At 40.9% G+C, this 23,025-nt stretch overlaps 1 protein-coding gene across 5 annotated transcripts in view; it reads left to right on the forward strand.

Moving 5' to 3' along the window:
- The window catches only part of PDSS2 (decaprenyl diphosphate synthase subunit 2), a 292,842-nt gene that overhangs the window by 266,781 nt on the left and 3,036 nt on the right, over window positions 1–23,025 (forward strand). For all 5 annotated transcript variants that reach the window (XR_002078242.2, XR_008422934.1, XR_002078241.2 and 2 more), the window contains one exon: window positions 19,843–20,072. The gene's annotated coding sequence lies outside the window, so the exon portion shown is untranslated. The remainder of the gene's footprint in view (window positions 1–19,842; window positions 20,073–23,025) is intronic.

Here is a 23,025-nt window from a genome sequence, read left to right on the forward strand (position 1 = left end):
GAAATGGTATCTTTTGAAACACAAAAGTCTTTAATTTTGGTAAGTCCAATTTATCAGCTTTTTCTTTTGTAGATCATGTTTTGGTGTCATATCTAAGGAATCCTTGCCTAACCCAAAGTCGCAAAAATGGTTTCCAACGCTCTTTTCTAAAAGTGTTATAGCTTTAGCTCTTAAGTTTAGGTCTATGACTAATTTTGAATTGGTTTTTGTGTATGGTATGAGTTATATCAGGGTTTCTCCCTCAGCACTGTTGACACATTGGGCTGGATCCTTCTTTGTTGTGGGGGGGTCTTTCCTGTGAATTGTTTGATATTTAGGAGCATCTCTAGTTTCCACTAAATGTAAAATGTCAGTAGCACCCCTGCCCCCATGTAATAACCAAAATTGTCTCCAGACATTGCCAAATGTACTCTTCCTTTGGGAACCCCAAATCACCCCATTGAAAACGAGTGAATTAAATTAATTTTTTGTATGTGGATATCCAACTGTTCTAGAACCATGTGTTGAAAAGACTATTCTTTCTCTCTTTGAATTGCTTTGGCAACTTTGTAGAAAATCATTTGACCATGAATATAAGGGTTTGTTTCTGAACTCTTAATTCTGTTCCATTGATTTCTATGTCTGTCTTTAAGGCAGTACCACACTGTCTTGATTACTATAGCTCTATATTAAGTTTTAAAATTGGGAAATGTAAGTCCTCCAACTTTTCTTTTTCATTAAACTTTTTATTTTTAAGATAATTGTAGTTTCACAGTTATAGGAAATAACACAGAGAGATCCCATGTACCCTTTACAATTTCCCCCAAGGATTACATCTTATAAAACCATAATACAGTACCAGGATATGATATTGATACAATCCATCAATCTTATTCAGATTTCCCCATTTATACTTGAGTTCTTTTTAATAATTGTTTTGGCCACTCTGGCATTTCCATAAAAGTTTTAGGAGCAGTTTATCCATTTCTACAAAAGAACCTGATGGGATTTCGACAGAGCTTACATTGAATATATAGATATAATTTTAGGTAATTGCCATCATAGCAATATTAATCTTGAATCTGTGAATCATGATTTTCTTTTTCTTCTTTTGTTAATGTTTATTTATTTATTGGGGGGGGGGGGTGCGCACAGACAATGAGAGAGAAAGAGAGGATCCCAAGCAGACTCTGCAGTGTCAGCACAGTGCTCACTGTGAGGCTCGATCTCACAAACTGTGAGATCATGACCTGAGTTGAAATCAAGAGTCAGACACTCAACTGACTGAGCTGCCCAGGCACACACACACACACCCCACTATCTATTTCCACAGCTTTTCCATTACCCCAAACAGAAACCATGCCTGTCTTTTTTAAAGCAATAGTGAAATTGCCAACTTACTAGTTACTGTATGGTCTTTTGTGGCCTCCAAAGTGTTTTTACAGAATAGTAATTTAATACCAAACCCTGAATCCCAAGGAATCCTGGTACTTGTCTTTGGAGGAATATAGATAGAATCTTTGTTAAGAAATTGGCCTTTACAATTAGAGAAGAAATTAAAAAATATATGGAAACAAACGAAAATGAAAATACAACAATCCAAACGCTTTGGGACACAGCGAAGGCAGTCCTGAGAGGAAAATACATTGCAATCCAGGCCTATCTCAAGAAACAAGGAAAATTCCAAATACAAAATCTAACAGCACACCTAAAGGAAATAGAAGCAGACCAGCAAAGGCAGCCTAAACCCAGCAGAAGAAGAGAAATAATAAAGATCAGAGCAGAAATAAACAATATAGAACCTAAAAAAACTGTAGAGCAGATCAACGAAACCAAGAGTTGGTTTTTTGAAAAAATAAACAAAATTGACAAACCTCTAGCCAGGCTTCTCAAAAAGAAAAGGGAGATGACCCAAATAAAATCATGAATGAAAATGGAATTATTACAACCAATCCCTCAGAGATACAAACAATTATCAGGGAATACTATGAAAAATTATATGCCAATAAATTGGACAACCTGGAAGAAATGGACAAATTCCTAAACACCCACACTCTTCCAAAACTCAATCAGGAGGAAATAGAAAGCTTGAACAGACCCATAAACAGCGAAGAAATTGAGTCGGTTATCAAAAATAAGAGTCCAGGACCAGATGGCTTCCCAGGGGAGTTCTACCAGACGTTTAAAGAAGAGATAATACCTATCCTTCTCAAGCTATTCCAAGAAATAGAAAGGGAAGGAAAACTTCCAGACTCATTCTATGAAGCCAGTATTACTTTGATTCCTAAACCAGACAGAGACCCAGTAAAAAAAGAGAACTACAGGCCAATATCCCTGATGAATATGGATGCAAAAATTCTCAATAAGATACTAGCAAATCGAATTCAACAGCATATAAAAAGAATTATTCACCATGATCAAGTGGGATTCATTCCTGGGACGCAGGGCTGGTTCAACATTCGCAAATCAATCAACGTGATACATCACATTAACAAAAAAAAAGAGAAGAACCATGTGATCCTGTCAATCGATGCAGAAAAGGCCTTTGACAAAATCCAGCACCCTTTCTTAATAAAAACCCTTGAGAAAGTCGGGATAGAAGGAACATAGTAAAGCTCATAAAAGCCATTTATGAAAAGCCCACAGCTAACATCATCCTCAATGGGGAAAAACTGAGAGCTTTTTCCCTGAGATCAGGAACACGACAGGGATGCCCACTCTCACTGCTGTTGTTTAACATAGTGCTGGAAGTTCTAGCATCAGCAATCAGACAACAAAAGGAAATCAAAGGCATCAAAATTGGCAAAGATGAAGTCAAGCTTTCACTTTTTGCAGATGACATGATATTATACATGGAAAATCCGATAGACTCCACCAAAAGTCTGCTAGAACTGAGATACATGAATTCAGCAAAGTTGCAGGCTACAAAATCAATGTACAGAAATCAGTTGCATTCTTATACACTAACAATAAAGCAACAGAAAGACAAAGAAACTGATCCCATTCACAATTGCACCAAGAAGCATAAAATACCTAGAAATAAATCTAACCAAAGATGTAAAAGATCTGTATGCTGAAAACTATAGAAAGCTTATGAAGGTAATTGAAGAAGGTATAAAGAAATGGAAAGACATTCCCTGCTCATGGATTGGAAGAATAAATATTGTCAAAATGTCAATACTACCCAAAGCTATCTACACATTCAATGCAATCCCAATCAAAATTGCACCAGCATTCTCGAAACTAGAACAAGCAATCCTAAAATTCATATGGAACCACAAAAGGCCCCGAATAGCCAGAGTAATTCTGAAGAAGACCAAAGCAGGAGGCATCACAATCCCAGACTTTAGCCTCTACTACAAAGCTGTCATCATCAAGACAGCATGGTATTGGCACAAAAACAGAAACATAGACCAATGGAATAGAATAGAAACCCCAGAACTAGACCCACAAACGTATGGCCAACTCATCTTTGACAAAGCAGGAAAGAACATCCAATGGAAAAAAGACAGTCTCTTTATTTTTTTATTATTATTTTTTTTTAATTTTCTTTTAACGTTTATTCATTTTTGAGACAGAGCATGAGCCGGTAAGGGGCAGAGAGAGAGAGAGAGAGAGGGAGACACAGAATCTGAAGCAGGCTCCAGGCTCTGAGCTGTCAGCACAGAGCCCGACGCGGGGCTTGAACTCACGAACTGCGAGATCATGACCTGAGCCGAAGTGGGACGCTCAACTGACTGGGCCACCCAGGGGCTCCCCAAAAATCCATTCTTGAGGCTGGAGGAGGGAGTCCCAGTTCAGCTTTGACAGCTTTCCCTCTAGCCATGATCTCTGCGCCTTCTTTTGAAGTGCTTTGGCCAAAAAGTTAAATAGGACAAACTGGGAACTACTGTTGAATCCAGGGAATGAGAAAGTGCTAACCAAGCTGTTCTTCCAATGGGTCTACGGTTGAAAATTTTCATTGCAGGAAACAGAAAAAGTAAAATCTAAAATGGAGAAATTCACCTCTTGCTTGTTTCCTGTGTGGTTTACTTGTCAATTAATTCTGCCTGTTTAAGTCTTCCTGCTCTCACATCACAGCACGGATCTCCCCTTTAGTGAAGTCGCCCTCGGGCTCCCGACTGTTGATTGGATCCTAGGATCCAACCCTCCCGGCAATCCAAATGCTAATTCTTCCGGAAGCACATGCCATCGGACCCTTTCTGTTGGCTTCCTTCAGTTACAGGGCACACAAAACACCACCCACACACACACACACACACACACACACACACACACACACACACTACCTTCATCCCGCCCCCTCCCTCCCCAAAGGGAAACTTTCCCACATAAGCAAATTGTCCTAGATTCCACTTCAGTCAAGTTTTGCGCCAGAGACCAGATGAGTCCAGGCCCCCATTTTTCTCTCCCCACCACTCGCTTTTCATCCGTAGTGTTGCTTCCACTCGTAGACAGCTCATCAGACGGTGGTTAACAGCTTCTGGAGCTGTCTCCTTCCAGAAAGACATTCAGCAGCCTCTCAAAGACAGTCTCTTTAACAACTGGTGCTGGGAGAACTGGACAGCAACATGCAGAAGGTTGAAACTAGACCACTTTCTCACACCATTCACAAAAATAAACTCAAAATGGATAAAGGACCTGAATGTGAGACAGGAAACCATCAAAACCTTAGAGGAAAAAGCAGGAAAAGACCTCTCTGACCTCAGCCGTAGCAATCTCTTACTCGGCACATCCCCAAAGGCAAGGGAATTAAAAGCAAAAGTGAATTACTGGGACCTTACGAAGATAAAAAGCTTCTGCACAGCAAAGGAAACAACCAACAAAACTAAAAGGCAACCAACGGAATGGGAAAAGATATTTGCAAATGACATATCGGACAAAGGGCTAGTATCCAAAATCTATAAAGAGCTCACCAAACTCCACACCCGAAAAACAAATAACCCAGTAAAGAAATGGGCAGAAAACATGAATAGACACTTCTCTAAAGAAGACATCCGGATGGCCAACAGGCACATGAAAAGATGTTCAACGTCGCTCCTTATCAGGGAAATACAAATCAAAACCACACTCAGATATCACCTCACGCCAGTCAGAGTGGCCAAAATGAACAAATCAGGAGACTATAGATGCTGGAGAGGATGTGGAGAAACGGGAACCCTCTTGCACTGTTGGTGGGAATGCAAACTGGTGCAGCCGCTCTGGAAAACAGTGTGGAGGTTCCTCAGAAAATTAAAAATAGACCTACCCTATGACCCAGCAATAGCACTGCTAGGAATTTACCCAAGGGATACAGGAGTACTGATGCATAGGGCACTTGTACCCCAATGTTTATAGCAGCACTCTCAACAATAGCCAAATTATGGAAAGAGCCTAAATGTCCATCAACTGATGAATGGATAAAGAAATTGTGGTTTATATACACAATGGAATACTACGTGGCAATGAGAAAGAATGAAATATGGCCTTTTGTAGCAACGTGGATGGAACTGGAGAGTGTGATGCTAAGTGAAATAAGCCATACAGAGAAAGACAGATACCATATGTGTTCACTCTTATGTGGATCCTGAGAAACTTAACAGAAACCCATGGGGGAGGGGAAGGAAAAAAAAAAAAAAAAAGGTTAGAGTGGGAGAGAGCCAAAGCATAAGAGACTGTTAAAAACTGAGAACAAACTGAGGGTTGATGGGGGGTGGGAGGGAGGGGAGGGTGGGTGATGGGTATTGAGGAGGGCACCTTTTGGGATGAGCACTGGGTGTTGTATGGAAACCAATTTGACAATAAATTTCATATATTAAAAAAATAAATTAAAAAAAAAAGAAATTGGCCTTTAGAATCTTCAAATCCCATGTCTGCCATTGACAAGCAGGTTACTTAACTTCTCTGAGTTTTACATTATCATGTACAAATTTAAACATTTTTATTTCTCTCAATCTTCTAGATGTGGGCTTCACTAAGTGGGGTACAGAGACTCCCAAGGATACTCAGCAGCTTGCCAGATACTGTGGGAAGTCACAGAATGAACATGCATAATATTATCTAAGAACTTTTTGTTCCCCACAAAGTTAAAGTTAAGTAATGCTTAACAACAAATGAATTTTTAAACTTTTATGGCATACTGGGCGCCTGGGTGGCTCAGTCAGTTAAGCATCCGACTTCAGCTCAGGTCATGATCTCACAGTCTGTGAGTTTGAGCCCCACGTCGGGCTCTGTGCTGACAGCTCAGAGCCTGGAGCCTGCTTTGGATTCTGTGTCTCCCTCTCTCTCTGCCCCTCTCCTACTCGCACTCTGTCTCTCTGTGTCTCAAAAATAAATAAAAACAAAAAAAATTAAACTTTTATGGCATACAAAATACATGTATTATGGAATTAAATGTAAGGTTTGTATTTATTTTAGTATAAAATGTAAGACTTGGGGCACCTACTGGCTCAGTTGGTAGAATATGCAACTCTTGATCTCAGGGTTGTGAGCTCAAGCCTTGTGTTGAGCATAGAACTTACTTTAAACACATATATAGATAGGGGTGTATGGCTCGCTCAGTCAGTAGAGCAGGTGATTCTTGATCTCAGGGTTGTGAATTTGAGTCCCGCGTTGGGTATAGAGATTACTTATAAAATAAAATCTTTAAAAAATAAATACATAAATATATAAATAAAGGAAAGAAAATGTAAGACTTAAATTTAAAGTTTGTATTGAGTGCTTTGTGCTCACCCTCCTTCTTTTCCACACCCCACATTCCACTTAGTAAGTCTTTTACCCTCTGATCTCCCTCCCATCCACCTCAGACTCTTCAGAATCCTTCTTAACACAGCACACGAGGCAGCCACTATTAATATATCAGAGCCAGCACACAAATTGAAGTCTGTTTGCCATCTCTGTTCAACCAGCTAACAACTATTTGCTTATATTTTACCATTTGCGAGTATTTGAAATAAAATCAATAACCCTGGGGCGCCTGGGTGGCTCAGTCAGTTAAGCGTCTGACTCTTGATTTCGCTCAGGTCATGATCTCACAGTTCCTGAGTTCAAGCCCCACGTCGGGCTTTGTGCTGACAGCATGGAGCCTGCTTGGGATTCTCTCCCTCTCTTTCTGCCCCTTCCCCATCTCAAAAGTAATAAATAAACTTACAAAAAAATCAATAGCCCTGAAAATCAAGGTGATTTTATATTTACTCATTTCTAAGTTTTTTTAAATTTTTTTTTTTTTTTAACATTTATTTATTTTTGAGACAGAGAGAGACAGAGCATGAACGGGGGAGGGTCAGAGAGAGAGGGAGACACAGAATCTGAAACGGGCTCCAGGCTCTGAGCAGTCAGCACAGAGCCCGATGCGGGGCTCGAACTCACGTACCGCGAGATCGTGACCTGAGCCGAAGTCTGACGCTTAACCGACTGAGCCACCCAGGCGCCCCACTCATTTCTAAGTTTTACATTCTTTCAGATGATTTTAATTTCTTTGCTTTACATATAAATTATCATAGTAAAGATAATGAAAGGCATCGTGTGGTGTGTTGGCTTTAAAAATGGCAGTATCTATTGGGTCATCCAAGTTTGCTGGCACAAAGATCTTTATAGTTTATGTAACTTTGTTCTTCTAATGGCCATCGACAGAAATTGAATGGCTGTTAGTATAAAAAATCCTTTTGAGGGTGCCTCGGTGGCTCAGTCGGTTAAGCATCCAACTTCAGCTCAAGTCATGATCTCAGGTTCATGAGTTCGAGCCCCACATCGGGCTCTGTGCTGACAGCTCAGATTCTGTGTCTCCCTCTCTGTCTGCCCCTCCCCCACTCACACTCTGTCTCTCTCAAAAATAAATAAACCTTAAAAATATTAAAAAAAGGAAAAAAATCCTTTTGAAATGTCTTTGCAAAACACTTTTCATGTACTTTTGTCATCATTAGTTTCTTTTTAAAAAAGGTTAAGGGGCGCCTGGGTGGCTCAGTCGGTTAAGCGTCCAGCTTCAGCTCAGGTCATGATCTCGCGGTCCGTGAGTTCGAGCCCCGCGTCGGCTCTGTGCTGACAGCTCAGAGCCGGGAGCCTGCTTTGGATTCTGTGTCTCCCTCTCTCTCTGACCCTCCCCTGTTCATGCTCTGTCTCTCTCTGTCTCAAAAATAAATAAACATTAAAAAAAATTAAAAAAAAATTAGATAAAAAAGGTTAAAATGTGGGGGTTTTTGTTCCCTATTTAAGAAAGGTTTAAATAAAAAAAAAAAAAGAAAGAAAACGTTTAAATTTTGTATTTTCAGTTATAACACTGGGGTTTGTTTGGGATTTTTTCTTTTTTTTTTTTTTTTTTAAGATTCTCATCTCTTCCTATATATAATGAAAAGCTAGACAAGAGCAGGTAGTAGTGAAAGCAAATCTCTTTTTGATTAAACTATTAAACACCTAAACATTTATGGTTTTTTCCCCCCAGTACTCTACCTGCCAACTTTTTATGATCAGAAGCTGGCCTGACAGATTACTTTGTATCTACTGTTGCTAAGCTATCACCATGGTATCAAGGCACTAAGGCAAATATAGATGCCTAAAAACAAATGTGTAGGAAGAAAATTTTGTCCCTAGCCCCCTCACCTCTCCTGTCATCTGGATGAGTAGTTCAGCATCAAAATTTGGTGTCATAGTTGCTTTACAGCCGTAACAAAGCAAAACAAAATAAAACTTTTGAAAACCAAAGGATCACAGTCCACAAAAATAGAATGATGTCTGCAAATGTTAGCTTTGTCACTTGCAGAAGTCATCACTAGTTTCTGTACCTACATCGTGTGATGATTGAAGCAGCCCTCATAGTAACTTGGTTGAATTTTTGCCCTTAAGCATTATAAAACATCAGCAAAAATACTGCCCTATTAATTGTCATTTTTATGGTCAGTCAAAATGAATGGCATCTTTCTGTTCCGTCTCCATAGTTAAAGCTTTTCAAGTAGTTTTTAAAATTTCAAGTTCCAGTAAATGATTTCAGCCAAGTGCCCTAGTGGTGTAAATAAATACAAATCGCACTCTCCAATTTTGTATCTTAGTCTTTTTACTTCCTTTGCCTCATCGTATATACACACTAAGAGATTACTTAAGCCAAAGGGAGCAGCTCAATTTTCTTAAAAGTGCCCATCAGCACTATTAAAATATGTTTATAGACTGGATGTATCACTTATTTACCCAAATAGTAGCATAAATATCTGTTTTTAGAAAGGTTTACCATAAGTCTTTCTATATGATTGGATTCTTAAGCAAGGGTATGATTAGGAAATAAACCATTTTCCCCCTCGGCTAGTTCTAATGAAAGCTTTCCAACTTAAACATTGTGTTTGAACACTTCTTCCATTCATAGCAAGTGCCCATCAAAAAGCGCTTTCTGTTTGCAGTGTGTCAGCTGTGCTATTTATAACCTAGTTAACAATGCCAACTAGAGGCAGTAAAAGGTGTGTGTTTCATATGCAAATTCCCAGCAATAATTTCTACAATTACATATAGTTGCTTGTTCTATTATGTTTAACATCAGCCTTTTAAAACTGAGCACAGGAAGTAGAAAATAGTACTAATATTACATTTTACATTTTTTGAATTGCTTCAAACTTTTACTGAATTAATCAGAAAAATAAAGAGTGCAAAATGAAAGTAACCCTAGCTTGTAATGGACATTCTTCACATAAGGGGACCCATCACTTTGATGACCTGTAATGGTAGCTGTTCTCTTCTTTCTGTTTTGTCTCCGAATTTGTGTTTTCCCAAACAGTCCTCTTTGCTTCTTTTTTGTTTTACCAGACTGCGAGTCTCCTGACTTGGAAATCATAAACAGAAAAAGAAGTAAGAAACCAAGATACATTTATGCTTTATTTTCATGGACATTTACTAAGTGTTACTATGTGTAAAGCACTGTCTTAGATACAAAGATGGCCGGAGAGTGAGATTGTTTGTTTCTTCCCCACGGTAAGGTGGGCTTCTTGGGATCACAACTTCTTTGAAGGCAGTGGGATATAAAAAATAGAATAGACACATCTGCGTTCAAATACTAGCTTCTCCATTAAATGTGGTATCAGGCAAATTCCCCAGGTTTCTTCTAGCTTTCTTATATAAATGAGGATAGTCATGCTTACTAGTAAAATGGCTGCTGAGTGCCCAAATGCCCTATCACTACACTCATAAATGCTCAGTAAAGGAAAATAATGTTTTTATAATGATGACACAAGCAAGTAAAATAGAGTGATAGTAAAGGAGCAGTGGACTGCAAATTCTAATTAGAAGAATATAGATTATGAAAGTAGTTCTAGACAAAACATACAGACGGCCAACTGACACATGAAAAGATGTTCAACATCACTTATCAGGGAAATGCAAATCAAAACTACAATAAAATAACACCTCACACCTGTCAGAATGGCTAAAATCAACGCAGGAAACAGGTATTGGCAAGTATATGGAGAAAGGGGAACCCTCTTACATTGTTGGGAATGCAAAGTGGTGCAGCTACTCTGGAAAAGAGTATGGAGATTCCTCAAAAAGTTAAAAATAGAACTACCCTACAATCCAGGAATCCCACTACTGGGTATTTACCCAAAGAATACAAAATACTAGTTCAAAAGGATACACGCACACTTATGTTTATAGTAGCATTATCTACAATAGCCAAATTACGGAAACAGCCAAGTGTCCATCTTTGAAAGAAGATGTGGTACACACACACACACACACACATGCACACACACAGGAATACTATTCAGCCATAAAAAGGAATGAAATCTTGCCATTTGCAGTGACACAGATGCAGTTAGAGAGTATTATGCTAAGCAAAATAAGTCAAAGAAAGACAAATCCTATATGATTTTACTCGTGGAATTTAAGAAACAAACAAGCAAAGGAAAAAATAAGAGAGAGACAAATTAAGAAACAGACTCTTTATTATACAAGAGAACAAACTAATGGTTACCAGAGGGGAAGAAATTGGGGTCATGGTTAAATAGGTAATGGGGATTAAGGAGCACTCTTGTGATGAGCACTGGATGATGTATGGAAACCCCTGAAACTAACATTACACTGTATGTTAACTAACTGGAATTTATATAAAAACTTGCAAAAAGAAACAGAGTAGATTTAGAGACTTATTAGGCATATAAGACAATATAAGGTAAAAAGGGTCTAGATGGAGATGATTAGAACCCACCCAGGCATGTATCTTTGGTTTTTTCTCCCTGTGGTGTGTCTTTAAAAAGTAATTAAAGGGACACCTGGGTGGCTCAGTCGGTTGAGCATCAGACTTTGACTTAGGTCATGATCTCACAATCATGGGTTTGAGCCTCACGTCGGGCTCTGTGCTGACAGCTCAGAGCCTGGAGCCTTGCTCTGGATTCTGTGTCTCCCTCTCTCTCTGCCCCTCCCCAACTCGCACTCTGTCTCTCTCTCTCTCTCAAAATAAACAATCATTTTTAAAAAGCAGTAATTAAAGTTCAAAGACAAGCATAAAGCTTGTCATTTGGAAGGTTATGGGGTTAGATAGTAACAGTATTCCCACAGTGTGGTATGTGAACCACCTGCATCAAAATCTGGGGCTCGTGTTGGTGTCAGGGCTTTACCCAGACGTACTGAGCCAGAATCTCTGAAGGTGAGGTCCATGAATAACATTTCTCAAAAGCTTCCAAGTAATCCTCACGTACACCAGTTTTGGATCCAGTGGGGTAGATGACAACTTTTAAGATTCCATTGATAGCTAATTCTTGCTATGGTACAACAGACAGAACATGAGCTTTGAAGTAAGAGAGATTCCCGGCAGATCATAAATGCTCAACGTTTAAGCCAGAAAAATAAAAATCCACGAAGAAAAACAAATACCATATGATCTCACTTGCATGTGGAATCTTAACAACAACAACAAAAACTGATCTTAGATACAGAGACTAGATTTCTGGCTGCTGGTGGGGGTGGGGTTTGGAGGATGGATGAAGAGGGTCAAAAGATACAGACCTGCAGTTATATAACAAAAATGTCATGGGGATGTAATGTACAGTATGGTAACTATGGTGAATAAAACTATTACATATTTCAAAATTACTAAAAATAAATCTTAAAAGTTCTCATCACAAGAAAAAAAAAACTTGATAGCTATGTGTGGTGATGGATGCTAACTAAACTTATTGTGGGGATCATCTCACAATACAGTTGACCCTTGAACAACACAGATTTGAACTGTGTGGCTCCACTTATATGCAGATTTTTTCCCATAAATACAATACTGCAAATGTATTTTCATTATGATTTTTCCTTTTTTCTATTTTACCTTATTGTAAGAATATAGTATATAATACATGTATAAAATATGTGTTAATCAATTGTTTATGTTATCAGTACAGCTTCCGGTCAACAGTAGGCTATTAATAGTTAAGTTTTGGGGGAGTCAAAAGTTATACATGGAATTTCAATTATGGTGGGTAGTGCTCCTAACCCCAGCATTGTTCAAGGATCAACTGTATACACAAATATCTAATCACTTTTTTTTTAAGTAATCTCTCCCTCCAATGTGGGACTCAAACTAATGGCCCCGAGATCAAGAATTGCATACTCTGCTGACTGACTGAGCCAGCCAAGTGCCACCATAAATATCTAATCATTATGTTGTACACCTGAAGTTAATAATATTGTGGTATTTATACCTTGATTTTAAAAAAAAAAAATAGAGAAAGAGGAAAAGAAGTATAAAATGTGCAGTAAATGAAAAATATAGAATAAAAGGGTAGAAATAAGTGTTATTTTGGAATGAATTATAATAAATACACATTAATTAAATTGACAAAACACTGCATGTTAACTACAACTGGAGTTAAAGTTTAAAAAAATTAAATTGACCAATTAAAAAACAGACTCAGATTGGGTTAAAAAGCAAGACCCATTAATAAGTTGTCTAAAAGAGAAACTTAAAAGACACAGAAAGTTTGAAAGTAGAAGGTGGAAAAAATTACAAACTAAAAGAAAAAAGGGGAAGATTCTTAATATGTGACAATATAGAATATAGGGCAAAAAAACATAAGGGACAAAGAAAGATGGTGTATGCTGATTAAAGGAATAGAGCAACAAGCTATAATCATAAAAAACATGTATGCACCTAACAATACAACCTCAAAATATACAAAGAAACAACTTAAAATTTTTTCCAGGAGGAAAAATTTCCATGAATAAATCAAGTTATAGTTAAAAGATTTTAACCACATCTTTCAGAAATTGATAGATCAAGCAGACATAAATAAACACTGAAATTTTGAATAATTTAGTTAATAAGCTCAAGCTATGAGGTATATATAGAACTCAGCACCCGAGGAATAGTTTAAAAATAACTTTAAGATTGAGCTATGTGAAGATGTCCATAGTCGACAATTTTTGGCCTATAAAAGTGGTAGTTTCATATTATTCAACATATACCTAATAGGTTGCTGAGGGGATTAAATTAGCTAATGTGTATAAAACAATAAGCACAATGTCTAACTTAGTCTCCTTTGGTCTTTAGTCTACTAAGAGAATACTTGCCTCAATTATTGGTTATCATAAATTAATTCAGTAAAACCCTACTGTAATTGGTAAGTGAGATCCAAAGAATTTGGCAATGTGAAATTGTAGGATCAGTTTTTTTGTAAGGTTAACAGCAAAATGGCCAGTGTGGAGCCAGCAGGTGAGGAATTCTGGGAGTCCAAGTTGCCATATCTAAATTTGGCCAGACAAAGCTGTGATTTGGTGCCACCTGGTGGTGGTGGTTGTCTCCAATTTAAATATTGTTGGGGACAATTCTGAGTCCAGAAGCAGCAGGACAGCATCAGTAATTCCAGAAATGTCCCTGTTAGTTGGTCAGATTCAGAGATTTACCTAGAATACTAAGGACCAGAGACTCACTCTTCACCCATCTCTTACTAAAACAAGTTTACATGCCTTTTCTTCACCTTCATGACTTTGGCCTCTACTCAGAGACCCCTAGCATAGAACTTTAGCCCCACCCCTGACTCTTCTTCCTGTCCTGTTGTCAAACCAAGGCTAGGCAGGGAATGGGAGCCAGTTGCCAATTCTGCATTATATCTAAAATTATATTTTCGATGAGTGCATCATGGGGTTTTACTGTGTTTATGAAGGATCCCCTGAATGCTTACAATGTAGTAGCACTATATATATATATATATATATATATATATTTTTTTTTTTTTTTTTTTTTTTTTTTTTTTACAGCCTCTGATTACTGCAAGTGTTTCTGGTTGGCTATAAAAAGCCTCTATTAGGTTGAGACATGAAATTCGGACAGGAAAAAAAAAGGAAGACATGAAAAGGGGGAAATTTTCATCTGGAGAATGTTAACCCTATTATATGAATGTCATGAAAATTTAAATTTACAGTTGCCTTTTGTGGATGATCTGTAACCCAACAGGCTGAGAACTTCTTAGTTTGGTTATTTCTTTGTTAAATATCTTGGTTTGGGGGACAGCTTTTCCTTCCTTACATAAACATGTGGCCCTGCTCCAGTATTTTAGGTATGCTCCCTGAACACACCAAGAGAGCTGCTCGGAATCTGAGTGGAGGTGCAAGACTGTAAAAGGGGTAGCAACCGGTTATTGGTTACATTTGTTTCTGTCCCCATCACTCTTCCTGGCATCCTTCCACTTGTGAGTTACAGCTGGGTCGCTAAAATGGAGTCAGAGATAGGCAGTCCGAGAGACCCACACTGCCCAGAGCAGTAGAGCTAGCTGTTTGAGATCAGGCTCCTCTTGGCTTGTGGTTGTCAAGAGGTCACGTTTGTCTTTGATGACATTGTCAAGCACCAAGCTGAGAGTCAAGAACTTCGGAAGATTTGGGGCACACACCAGCAAAGGCCTTAATCTGCCCACTACCTATTGTTCTGAACTTACCTCGTACTTCTGCCTGCCCTCTAACTTCAGGGCTCTCTGTTTTTCATTCAAAGGGGCTATTTATAGTTTTCCAAATATGGCCTGCAGCTTCCTGCCCAGCTGCTGCCCACAGTTTTGTCTGCTCAAAATGCCCTTCACCCAGCCTTTGTGGGTGAGAATCCTGCTCAGCCTTCCTGCAGCCTCCCAGGACAGCCCCTTCCTTCACGGAGGCTTCCTGAACCAGCTCTTCACTCGTGCCTCCTCTGGGCCTCCCCACTGCTGCCGCCTTCTGCCTTTTATTACAGTTCTTAGGGTTCACGGTTGATTTGTTGGGTAGACTGAAATCTCTGTGGGGACAGGGAATTTATGTATCCATTTTTTTTTTTTTAAGATTTTATTTTTAAGTAATCTCTACACCCAACATGGGGCTTGAACCCAAAACCCCAAGATCAAAAGTTGCACGTTCACCCGACTGAGCCAGCCAGGCACTCCTACTTAGCCATTTTTTTAATTTCCCAAAGGACTCAAAGCTTTGCAGTTGTAGGTGTTCAATAAATATTTGTTTAATTGTGAAAGCTTTTGTCACATTAAAACCAGTCAGGCCATCTTCCAAAGAGTTCTCACCTTCTTCTGCCAACCACATGGGTGTGCAACCCTAATTTAGGTACTAAATGGCCTCCCCCACCTCTCTCTACAATTGATATCAGCCAAATTCTGTCCCTGCAAAAATTCTCTGGGAATGTAGCCATGGGGAAAACACATTCACTTACTCCAGCCTAGACTAGAGATCCCTTTGGCAATGAAATAATTTACTTACTTACCTAATGTCAAGGCTGAATAAATGCAGTTTCCGCAAGTACAAAGTTTACTTACTCAAAGCTGGGATTGCAGCAAGCATCTTACAAAGAATTCGCATGGCTACAGAAGCTGTACCTTTTGTGCCTAGTGTTATTAAATCATTGGATGTCAACTTGGATGTAACATATTTTATTAGAGATACCATTTGAAAACTTCAGGATCTCCAGAAAGAGATTCAGGAAATACCAAATGGTTGAATCTTAGAGAATCACAACATAGGTGCTCTATCTGTCCCAAAACTTATTATGAGTTTCTCCCTGCCACCTATGGCACTTATTTCTACTGATGCTAATACTTTTCTTTTTAAAAAATGATTTGAATTTTTTTTTAAGTTTATTGTGAGACAAAGAAAAAGCACTAGTGGGAGAGGGGCACAGAGGAAAAGAGAGAGAATCCCAAGCATGCTCAGCACTGTTAATGCAGAGCCCAATGTGGGGCTCAAACTCACACACCATGAGATCATGGCCTGAGCTGAAGTTGGACATTTAAACAACTGAGCCACCCAGGTGCCCCAGCTGTTTTGAATTTTATTGAAGAAAGGTAACCTCAAAACTTCTCCAATTTCTTTTTTTTTTTAATGTTCGTTTATTTTGAGAGAGAGTGTATAAAAGGGGGAAGGGCAGGGGCGCCTGGGTGGCTCAGTCGGTTAAGCGTCCGACTTCAGCTCAGGTCACGATCTCACGGTCCGTGAGTTTGAGCCCCACGTCGGGCTCTGGGCTGATGGCTCAGAGCCTGGAGCCTGCTTCCGATTCTGTGTCTCCCTCTCTCTCTCTGCCTCTCCCCTGTTCATGCTCTGTCTCTCTCTGTCTCAAAAATAAATAAACGTTAAAAAAAAAAAATTAAAAAAAAGGGGAAGGGCAGAGAGAGAGATTGAGGATCTGTGCTGTCAGTACAGAGCCTGATGCAGAGCTCAAACCCGCGAACTGTAAGATCATGACCTGAGCCAAAGTTGGACTCTCAACCATCTGAGCCACCCAGGCACCCCAAGCCTGTCTAATTTCTAATAAGACATTCAGAGGGAAGCAGGTAATGTAGATTATTGGATTTCTCTCGTACCTTTTCCATTAAATTCACACATGCCAGTTCCAAAGGGCAATTATTCTTCTTTGCTCCATGCTGATTATATAGGTCAGGAGGGTAATAAGGTAGTTTATGTGAAGGATTTCCATCGGGTGTATTTCTAATATTCTTGCCCTACTCCTGACCACTCAAATCAGTATCACCGTGAGACCAGCATCTCTCATCTTCTCCCACCACTGAAGAAAATGATGAAACAAAGGTGATTTGAGTCTGAACTTTCTGCTCCCAAATTTATCATCTTCCCAGAGAACAAGGGTTGTATTGCTTTAGTCTTTTAAACCAGTAATGGCTCAGTAATAATGTTAGTCCTTTAAGCCAATGACGACTCAGTACTAACTAGAATCATGTGTTTACTATTAACTCAATGGAGGGCGCCTGGGTGGCTCTGTCAGTTGAGCGTCCCACTTCAGCTCAGGCCATGGTCTCATGGCTCGTGAGTTTGAGCACCACATCAGGGTCTGTGCTGACAGCTCAGGGCCTGGAGCCTGTTTTGGATTCTGTGTCTCCCTCTCTCTCTGTCCCTACCCCACTTGCATTCTGTCTCTCAAAAATAAATAATTGTTGAAAAAAAAATTAATTCAATGGATAAACCTTCAAGGTATTGTTTTTTTTTATAATTAAAATTTTTTTTTAAGTTTATTTATTTTTGACAGAGATAGAGTGTGAGCATGAGCTGGGGAGGGGCAGAGACAGAGGCACAGAATCCGAAGCAAGCTCCAGGCTCCGAGCTGTCAGCACAGAGTCTGACGTGGGGCTCAAACTTGGGAATGGCGAGATCATGACCTGGGCCGAAGTGGGATGCTTAACCAACTGAGCCACTCAGCTGCCCCTATCATGTATTTTTTCAAACACCTTATTATTGAATTCAGAAATTGCCCATGGAAGAATCAGGAAAACAAGGTACTATACTGATAAAAATAAATGTTACATTATAATATATTATTAAGAATACACCATGTTAGACACTTATATTTTACTGTGAAAAATGGAATCTGATTAATTGGCTGAATTGGGATTTCCTTCTTAAAAGATTGTCCTAGTGCTTCCCTAGAATCCATGGACAGAAATTCTGAAGTTGCTTTATAGATAACCTCAAATCAAATTTGTTCGGCAAGATAATGTTTTTGAGATATTAATCTATATTTTTATTCTCCTGGTATTTCCCTCTTTCTCTTCCCTGCCTCCAAGCAGAAATTCCTGTCTGGGTTTATTGTCTTGGTGAAGGCACGAGATGGAGCAGAAAGCGGAAATCACCCTCCAGCTTTTGCTTCTAAAATCTTAAGCCCCAGGGGCGCCTGGGTGGCGCAGTCGGTTAAGCCTCCGACTTCAGCCAGGTCACGATCTCGCGATCCGTCAGTTCGAGCCCCGCGTCGGGCTCTGGGCTGATGGCTCAGAGCCTGGAGCCTGTTTCCGATTCTGTGTCTCCCTCTCTCTCTGCCCCTCCCCCTTTCATGCTATGTCTCTCTCTGTCCCAAAAATAAATAAAAAACATTGAAAAAAAAAATTTTTAAATCTTAAGCCCCAACAAGGAGAAGATTCGAGCCATAGGCAAAATGTCTTAAGCAGAAGCAGGAGGGTCCTGAACAGGGCGGTGGGGAGGGGCAGGGCTGGCACGTGAGCTTTCCAGCAAGCTGTCTGGGAGGCAGGCCTGTCCCTTGAGAAGATGCGGACATGGGCCATGGCCATAAACTAAAGGCCTGTGGGCTAGATCTGACTTTGGCCGCGTGAATTTCAGTCATTCACATTAACAATCTGGGCCATTTCACATAAGATTCCAGGTTCAGGTTTCTCATAAGTAATTGGCAGATTTGGCTACACTGGATTCAGTCTCTCATGGCATCAAATGGCTGCCTGCCTTAGATAAGGAATGAACGCTCTAGGTTGTCAGAGTCCCCACCAGTCCTTTCCTTATCCCTACTCCAAGGGTTGCTCATCATAACGCTTTGCACTGCTGTGTTCCAGACAATAGAGGATGTTCCTCTTTACCCAAGATTTTTTTTCCATAAATGGAGAAACAAAAGATAGAATAAAGAGAGCTCACGGCGTTGAAAGAAACAGGGGAGCTAGTGCACTTCTTGGTAGAGGCGAAGATGTTCTTCTGTATTGAATAGGCAGTTCACCGGCTTCACTCATGAATTACCCTTGCTGCTTCCTGTAGGCATTTGCATCACGTATCCCTGTTCTAGGCAGCCTTGCAGAGAGATGACCATGTCCCTGGTTGGACATGACAGAGCCACTGCCTGCAGGGCATGGTGAGCAGAATGATGGATGGCTTGGCAAGAACCGAAGTGGGCAAATGCCTGGAGGGCAGAGGTCCTTGGATGCCGGCTGAGGGTGGGGACGACTCCAAAAGGATGGGGCTTAAAATAGAAAGTAAATTATAAACATAGCTATTTCAAACACACAAATGTATGGGCTGAGATTTGCATGCAATACCTTTATTACCTCACGGGCTTGGTTATTTAGCTCAGGGCTCTGGTGGCACCAGGGTGCACACGTGATAGAGGCTGCCGGAAGCTGGCTTGGAGATAGCAGGACGCCTTGTTCTTTTCCTTGTGGATGGGACAAGGAGAATGAGCATCAGAATCGTGGTTTGGGGACCATCACATGTTTTAAAATTGTATGGTGGTGTCTCTTTCCCTTTCTGTGTGGAGTTTGGATTTGAAATGGGGTTCTATAGTGTCTTCCAGACAGCATTCAGGCTGGTCATGCAAACCTCTGTGTTTTTGCTGCTAAACTCGAAATGTGTTTTTCAAAACCCCAACTGTTATGTGCCTGGGCTAGTTACCTCAACAGTTCACTTACCTCATTTATGACCAATAAAAATAACCGCTGTCTTTGATTGAGGTAACTTCAGGGCTACACGTAACCGCCTTGTTTATAACCACCCTGTACGGTGGGGTTGCCCCGTGCCGTGAATAAGGAAACGGAAGCTAAAATCGTAAGCAAGCTTCCAAAATCTCACACTTAGAACATGTTGGAATCTGGATTCAAATCCGGGTCTGTCTGACTTTATAAGCTCTGCACTCTACAGCCAGCAAGTGCAACAGCATTTATTACCACTTGCTATTTCCAGGGCAATAATCGGACCGGAGGGATGGAAATATGAATGCAATGGCCAAGTCTCCAAGGAACAGCAAAATTAAATTAGGCGCATTTTTTAGAAATAAAAGGGAAGGCACGTTCCTACAGTGACAGAGGCTTTGCAAGAATGCTTGGACTTGGGCTGTAGCAGAGGAAGCCACCTTGTCAGCAGACCATTCACTCTGGGACCCAGTACTTCTGGGATGCTAGGACTGAGACCAGGTAAGCATGCTACTCTTTTCCCCACCTTTTATGAGTTGAACAGTACCCCACAAAAGATATTGAAATCCTTACCTTCGATATCTGCGAATGTGACCATACTTGGAAGTAGGGTCTTTGCAGATGATCAAGTTGAGGTGAGGCCATTAGGATGACTCTAATCCAATATGACTGGTGTCCTTATAGAAAGGAGAACTTTGGACACAGAGGAAGACACATACAGAGGGAAGACAATATGAAGACATAGGGAGAATGCCATCTAGAAGGCAAGGAAAACCTAAGGCTGTCAGAAACTGGGAGAAAGGCCTGGAACAGATGTTTGCTCATAACCCTCAGAAAGAACCAACCTGGCTGACACCTTGATTTTGGACTTCTTGATTCCAGAATTGTGGGATAATACATTTCTGATGTTCTAAGTCGCCCACTTTGTTACAGCAGCCATAGGAAAGAAAAACACCACCCAAACCTGTATTTTTTATTTTATTTGTTTTTTAATGTTTATTTTTAAGAGAGAGAGAGTGAGGCAGAGAGAGAAGGAGACAGAACCTGAAGCAGGCTCCAGGCTCTGAGCTGTCAGCACAGAGCCCAAGGTGGGCTCGAACCCACGAGCCGTGAGATCATGACCTGAGCCAAAGTCAGACACCTAACTGACTGAGCTACCCAGGCACCCTGTAAACCTGTATACTTTTTAAAAGAGAAGATTCAGTTGTGTGGCTTTGTCATCATCTGCTTCAGAGACCTTCTACTGAGCAGATCTGCGATCAAGCCAGGAAGGCTTGGCATTGTCCACATGCAGCCTTGAACCCACTTTTGGAGCCTCAGCCCCTAGTCCAGTCAGCTGGAACGTCCAGTGCCGCTGTGTCAGAGTCACAGCGGGGAAGAGCCACTTGAGATACTTATTGCAGAAGGTAACAGGAGGTATGACACACATTCTGAAACGTCACGGAGTCCAGTACAAGAGTATCATGGAAGACACGAATAACAGTACAGTCAAGTAATACCAGTTAGGGGGCACCTGGATGGCTCAGTCGGTTAGGCGTCCGACTTCTGCTCAGGTCACAATCTCGTGGTTCGTGAGTTCGAGCCCCGCACTGGGCTCTGCACTGCTGGTGTAGAGCCTGCTTGGGATTCTCTCCCCCCACCCCCCCCCCCCACTCTCTCTGCCCCCCTCCCCACTTGTGTGCTCTCTATCTCTCAAAATAAATAAATAAACTTTAAAAAGTGAAAGCAATACCAGTTAGGCTGAGATAAGGTCTGTTTGCCAAAGAGGTTTAAGTGGGAGCATAGACCTGGGTGTCACTACCTCTGGTGGCGAAGGAGGTGGTGAAAACACAACAGAGGAGGTTTTGAAGGGAGAACAGGCGCTGGGAAGGGGACTATAAAAGCCTCAAAAGAGGAGGCAGAAATGTCCAGCCTGAGCAGGAAAGGAGTGCTTCCACACTCCTATGTGTCTTAGCGTGGACTGGAATTTTCTGAAAGAAAAAGATTAAATTCTATTCTGGTCAGCATTGTTTTTGTTTTGAACACTGAACTGGGAAATAAGTAGACTTAACCGGGCAACAGCAGAAAAACTAGTATTTAGCATATAATGCAGGTCATGCCAATTGCTAGTTATGCATCTGGAGCCTGGCACAGTGCCTGGCACATAGTAGGCCTGCAAGAACTCTCTGTTAAATGAAAGAACGAGTTACAAACCATGCGGTCTCTCTGGATTTTATCTTTTTTCGTCTATTTAAAAATGGGATGGATTGGTATGAGGAGGTGATATACCTGTCCCATCTCTCTCAGATCTGTGATCAAAGGTAAACAGGGTGACAAAATGTGAAAACACTTTTGTTATGGGCTACATGCTTATGTCCCTCACAAATCCATACGTTGAGGTTGAGCCCTAATCCCCAGTGTAACAGTATTTGGAGATGGGGCCTTTGGGAGGTAATGAGGGTTAGATGAGGTCATAAGGGTGGGGCCCTCAGGATGGGATCAGTGCCCTCATAAGAAGAGATCCCTAGGAGGTTTGCTCCTTTTCTATCCGCCTTGTGAGGACACAGCAGGGAGGTGGCTGCCTGCAAATCAGGAAGACCGCTCTCACCAGAACCGACCAGGCTGGTGTCCCGATCTCAGACTTCCAATCTCCAGAACTATGAGAAAGCAAATTTCTGTTTTTTAAGCCCCCTAGTGTCTGGTATTTTGTTATGGTGGCCTGAGCTGACTAAGACAACAATGGAAGGCACTTTATGGCTGTGGTATTATTCCAGAATTGGGGTGCTGGGTGGATGGAGCAGATAGGGGGTGTGGGCATGGGGGTGGGGTTCTGGCTTGTGGCCCAGATCCTACCACGAATTAGCTGCTTGCCTCTGGGCTCTTCCTTTATAACAACCAGCATGGGTGGTACAGGGACAGTTCCAGGAGGCACCATTCATGGAGACTAGGACCCATTTTGCCTCTAAGGTTTGACTCGATCTCAGCAAACATTAGTTGAGCATCGACTGTGTCTCAGGCACAGAGCCAGGTATTTGGAGACAGTGTTTGAATTGAACATGGTCTTGCCCTCCAGGAGTTTATGGAAAGGTAATTCCAGTTTCCTGTGAGCAGGTTCTGTGTGTTAGCGCAGGCTGCCCTAACAAGACATCATAGACATGGGAGCTTAAACCACGGACATTTATCTTTCCCAATTCTGGATGCCAGCAGTCCAGATCAGGGTGCAGCACCATTGGTTTGTCCTAAGGCCCCTCCCCTTGGCCTGCAGATTGCCACCTTCTCTTTGTGTCCCCATACAGCCTTTTCTCTGTGCATCGCTGGTGACTCGCCCTCTTCTTTCAAGAATAGCAGTCAATGGACTGAGGCCCACCTCGTTTAACATTAATCACCTCTTTAGAGATTCTATCTCTAAATACAGTCACTTTCTGGGGTACACTGGGGGTTAGGACTTCAACACATGGATTTGGGGTGGGGCGGA

Source organism: Panthera pardus, unplaced genomic scaffold (genome assembly GCF_024362965.1).
Source record: "Panthera pardus isolate Hobbes unplaced genomic scaffold, ASM2436296v1 HiC_scaffold_17, whole genome shotgun sequence".
Classification (NCBI taxonomy): Eukaryota; Metazoa; Chordata; class Mammalia; order Carnivora; family Felidae; genus Panthera; species Panthera pardus.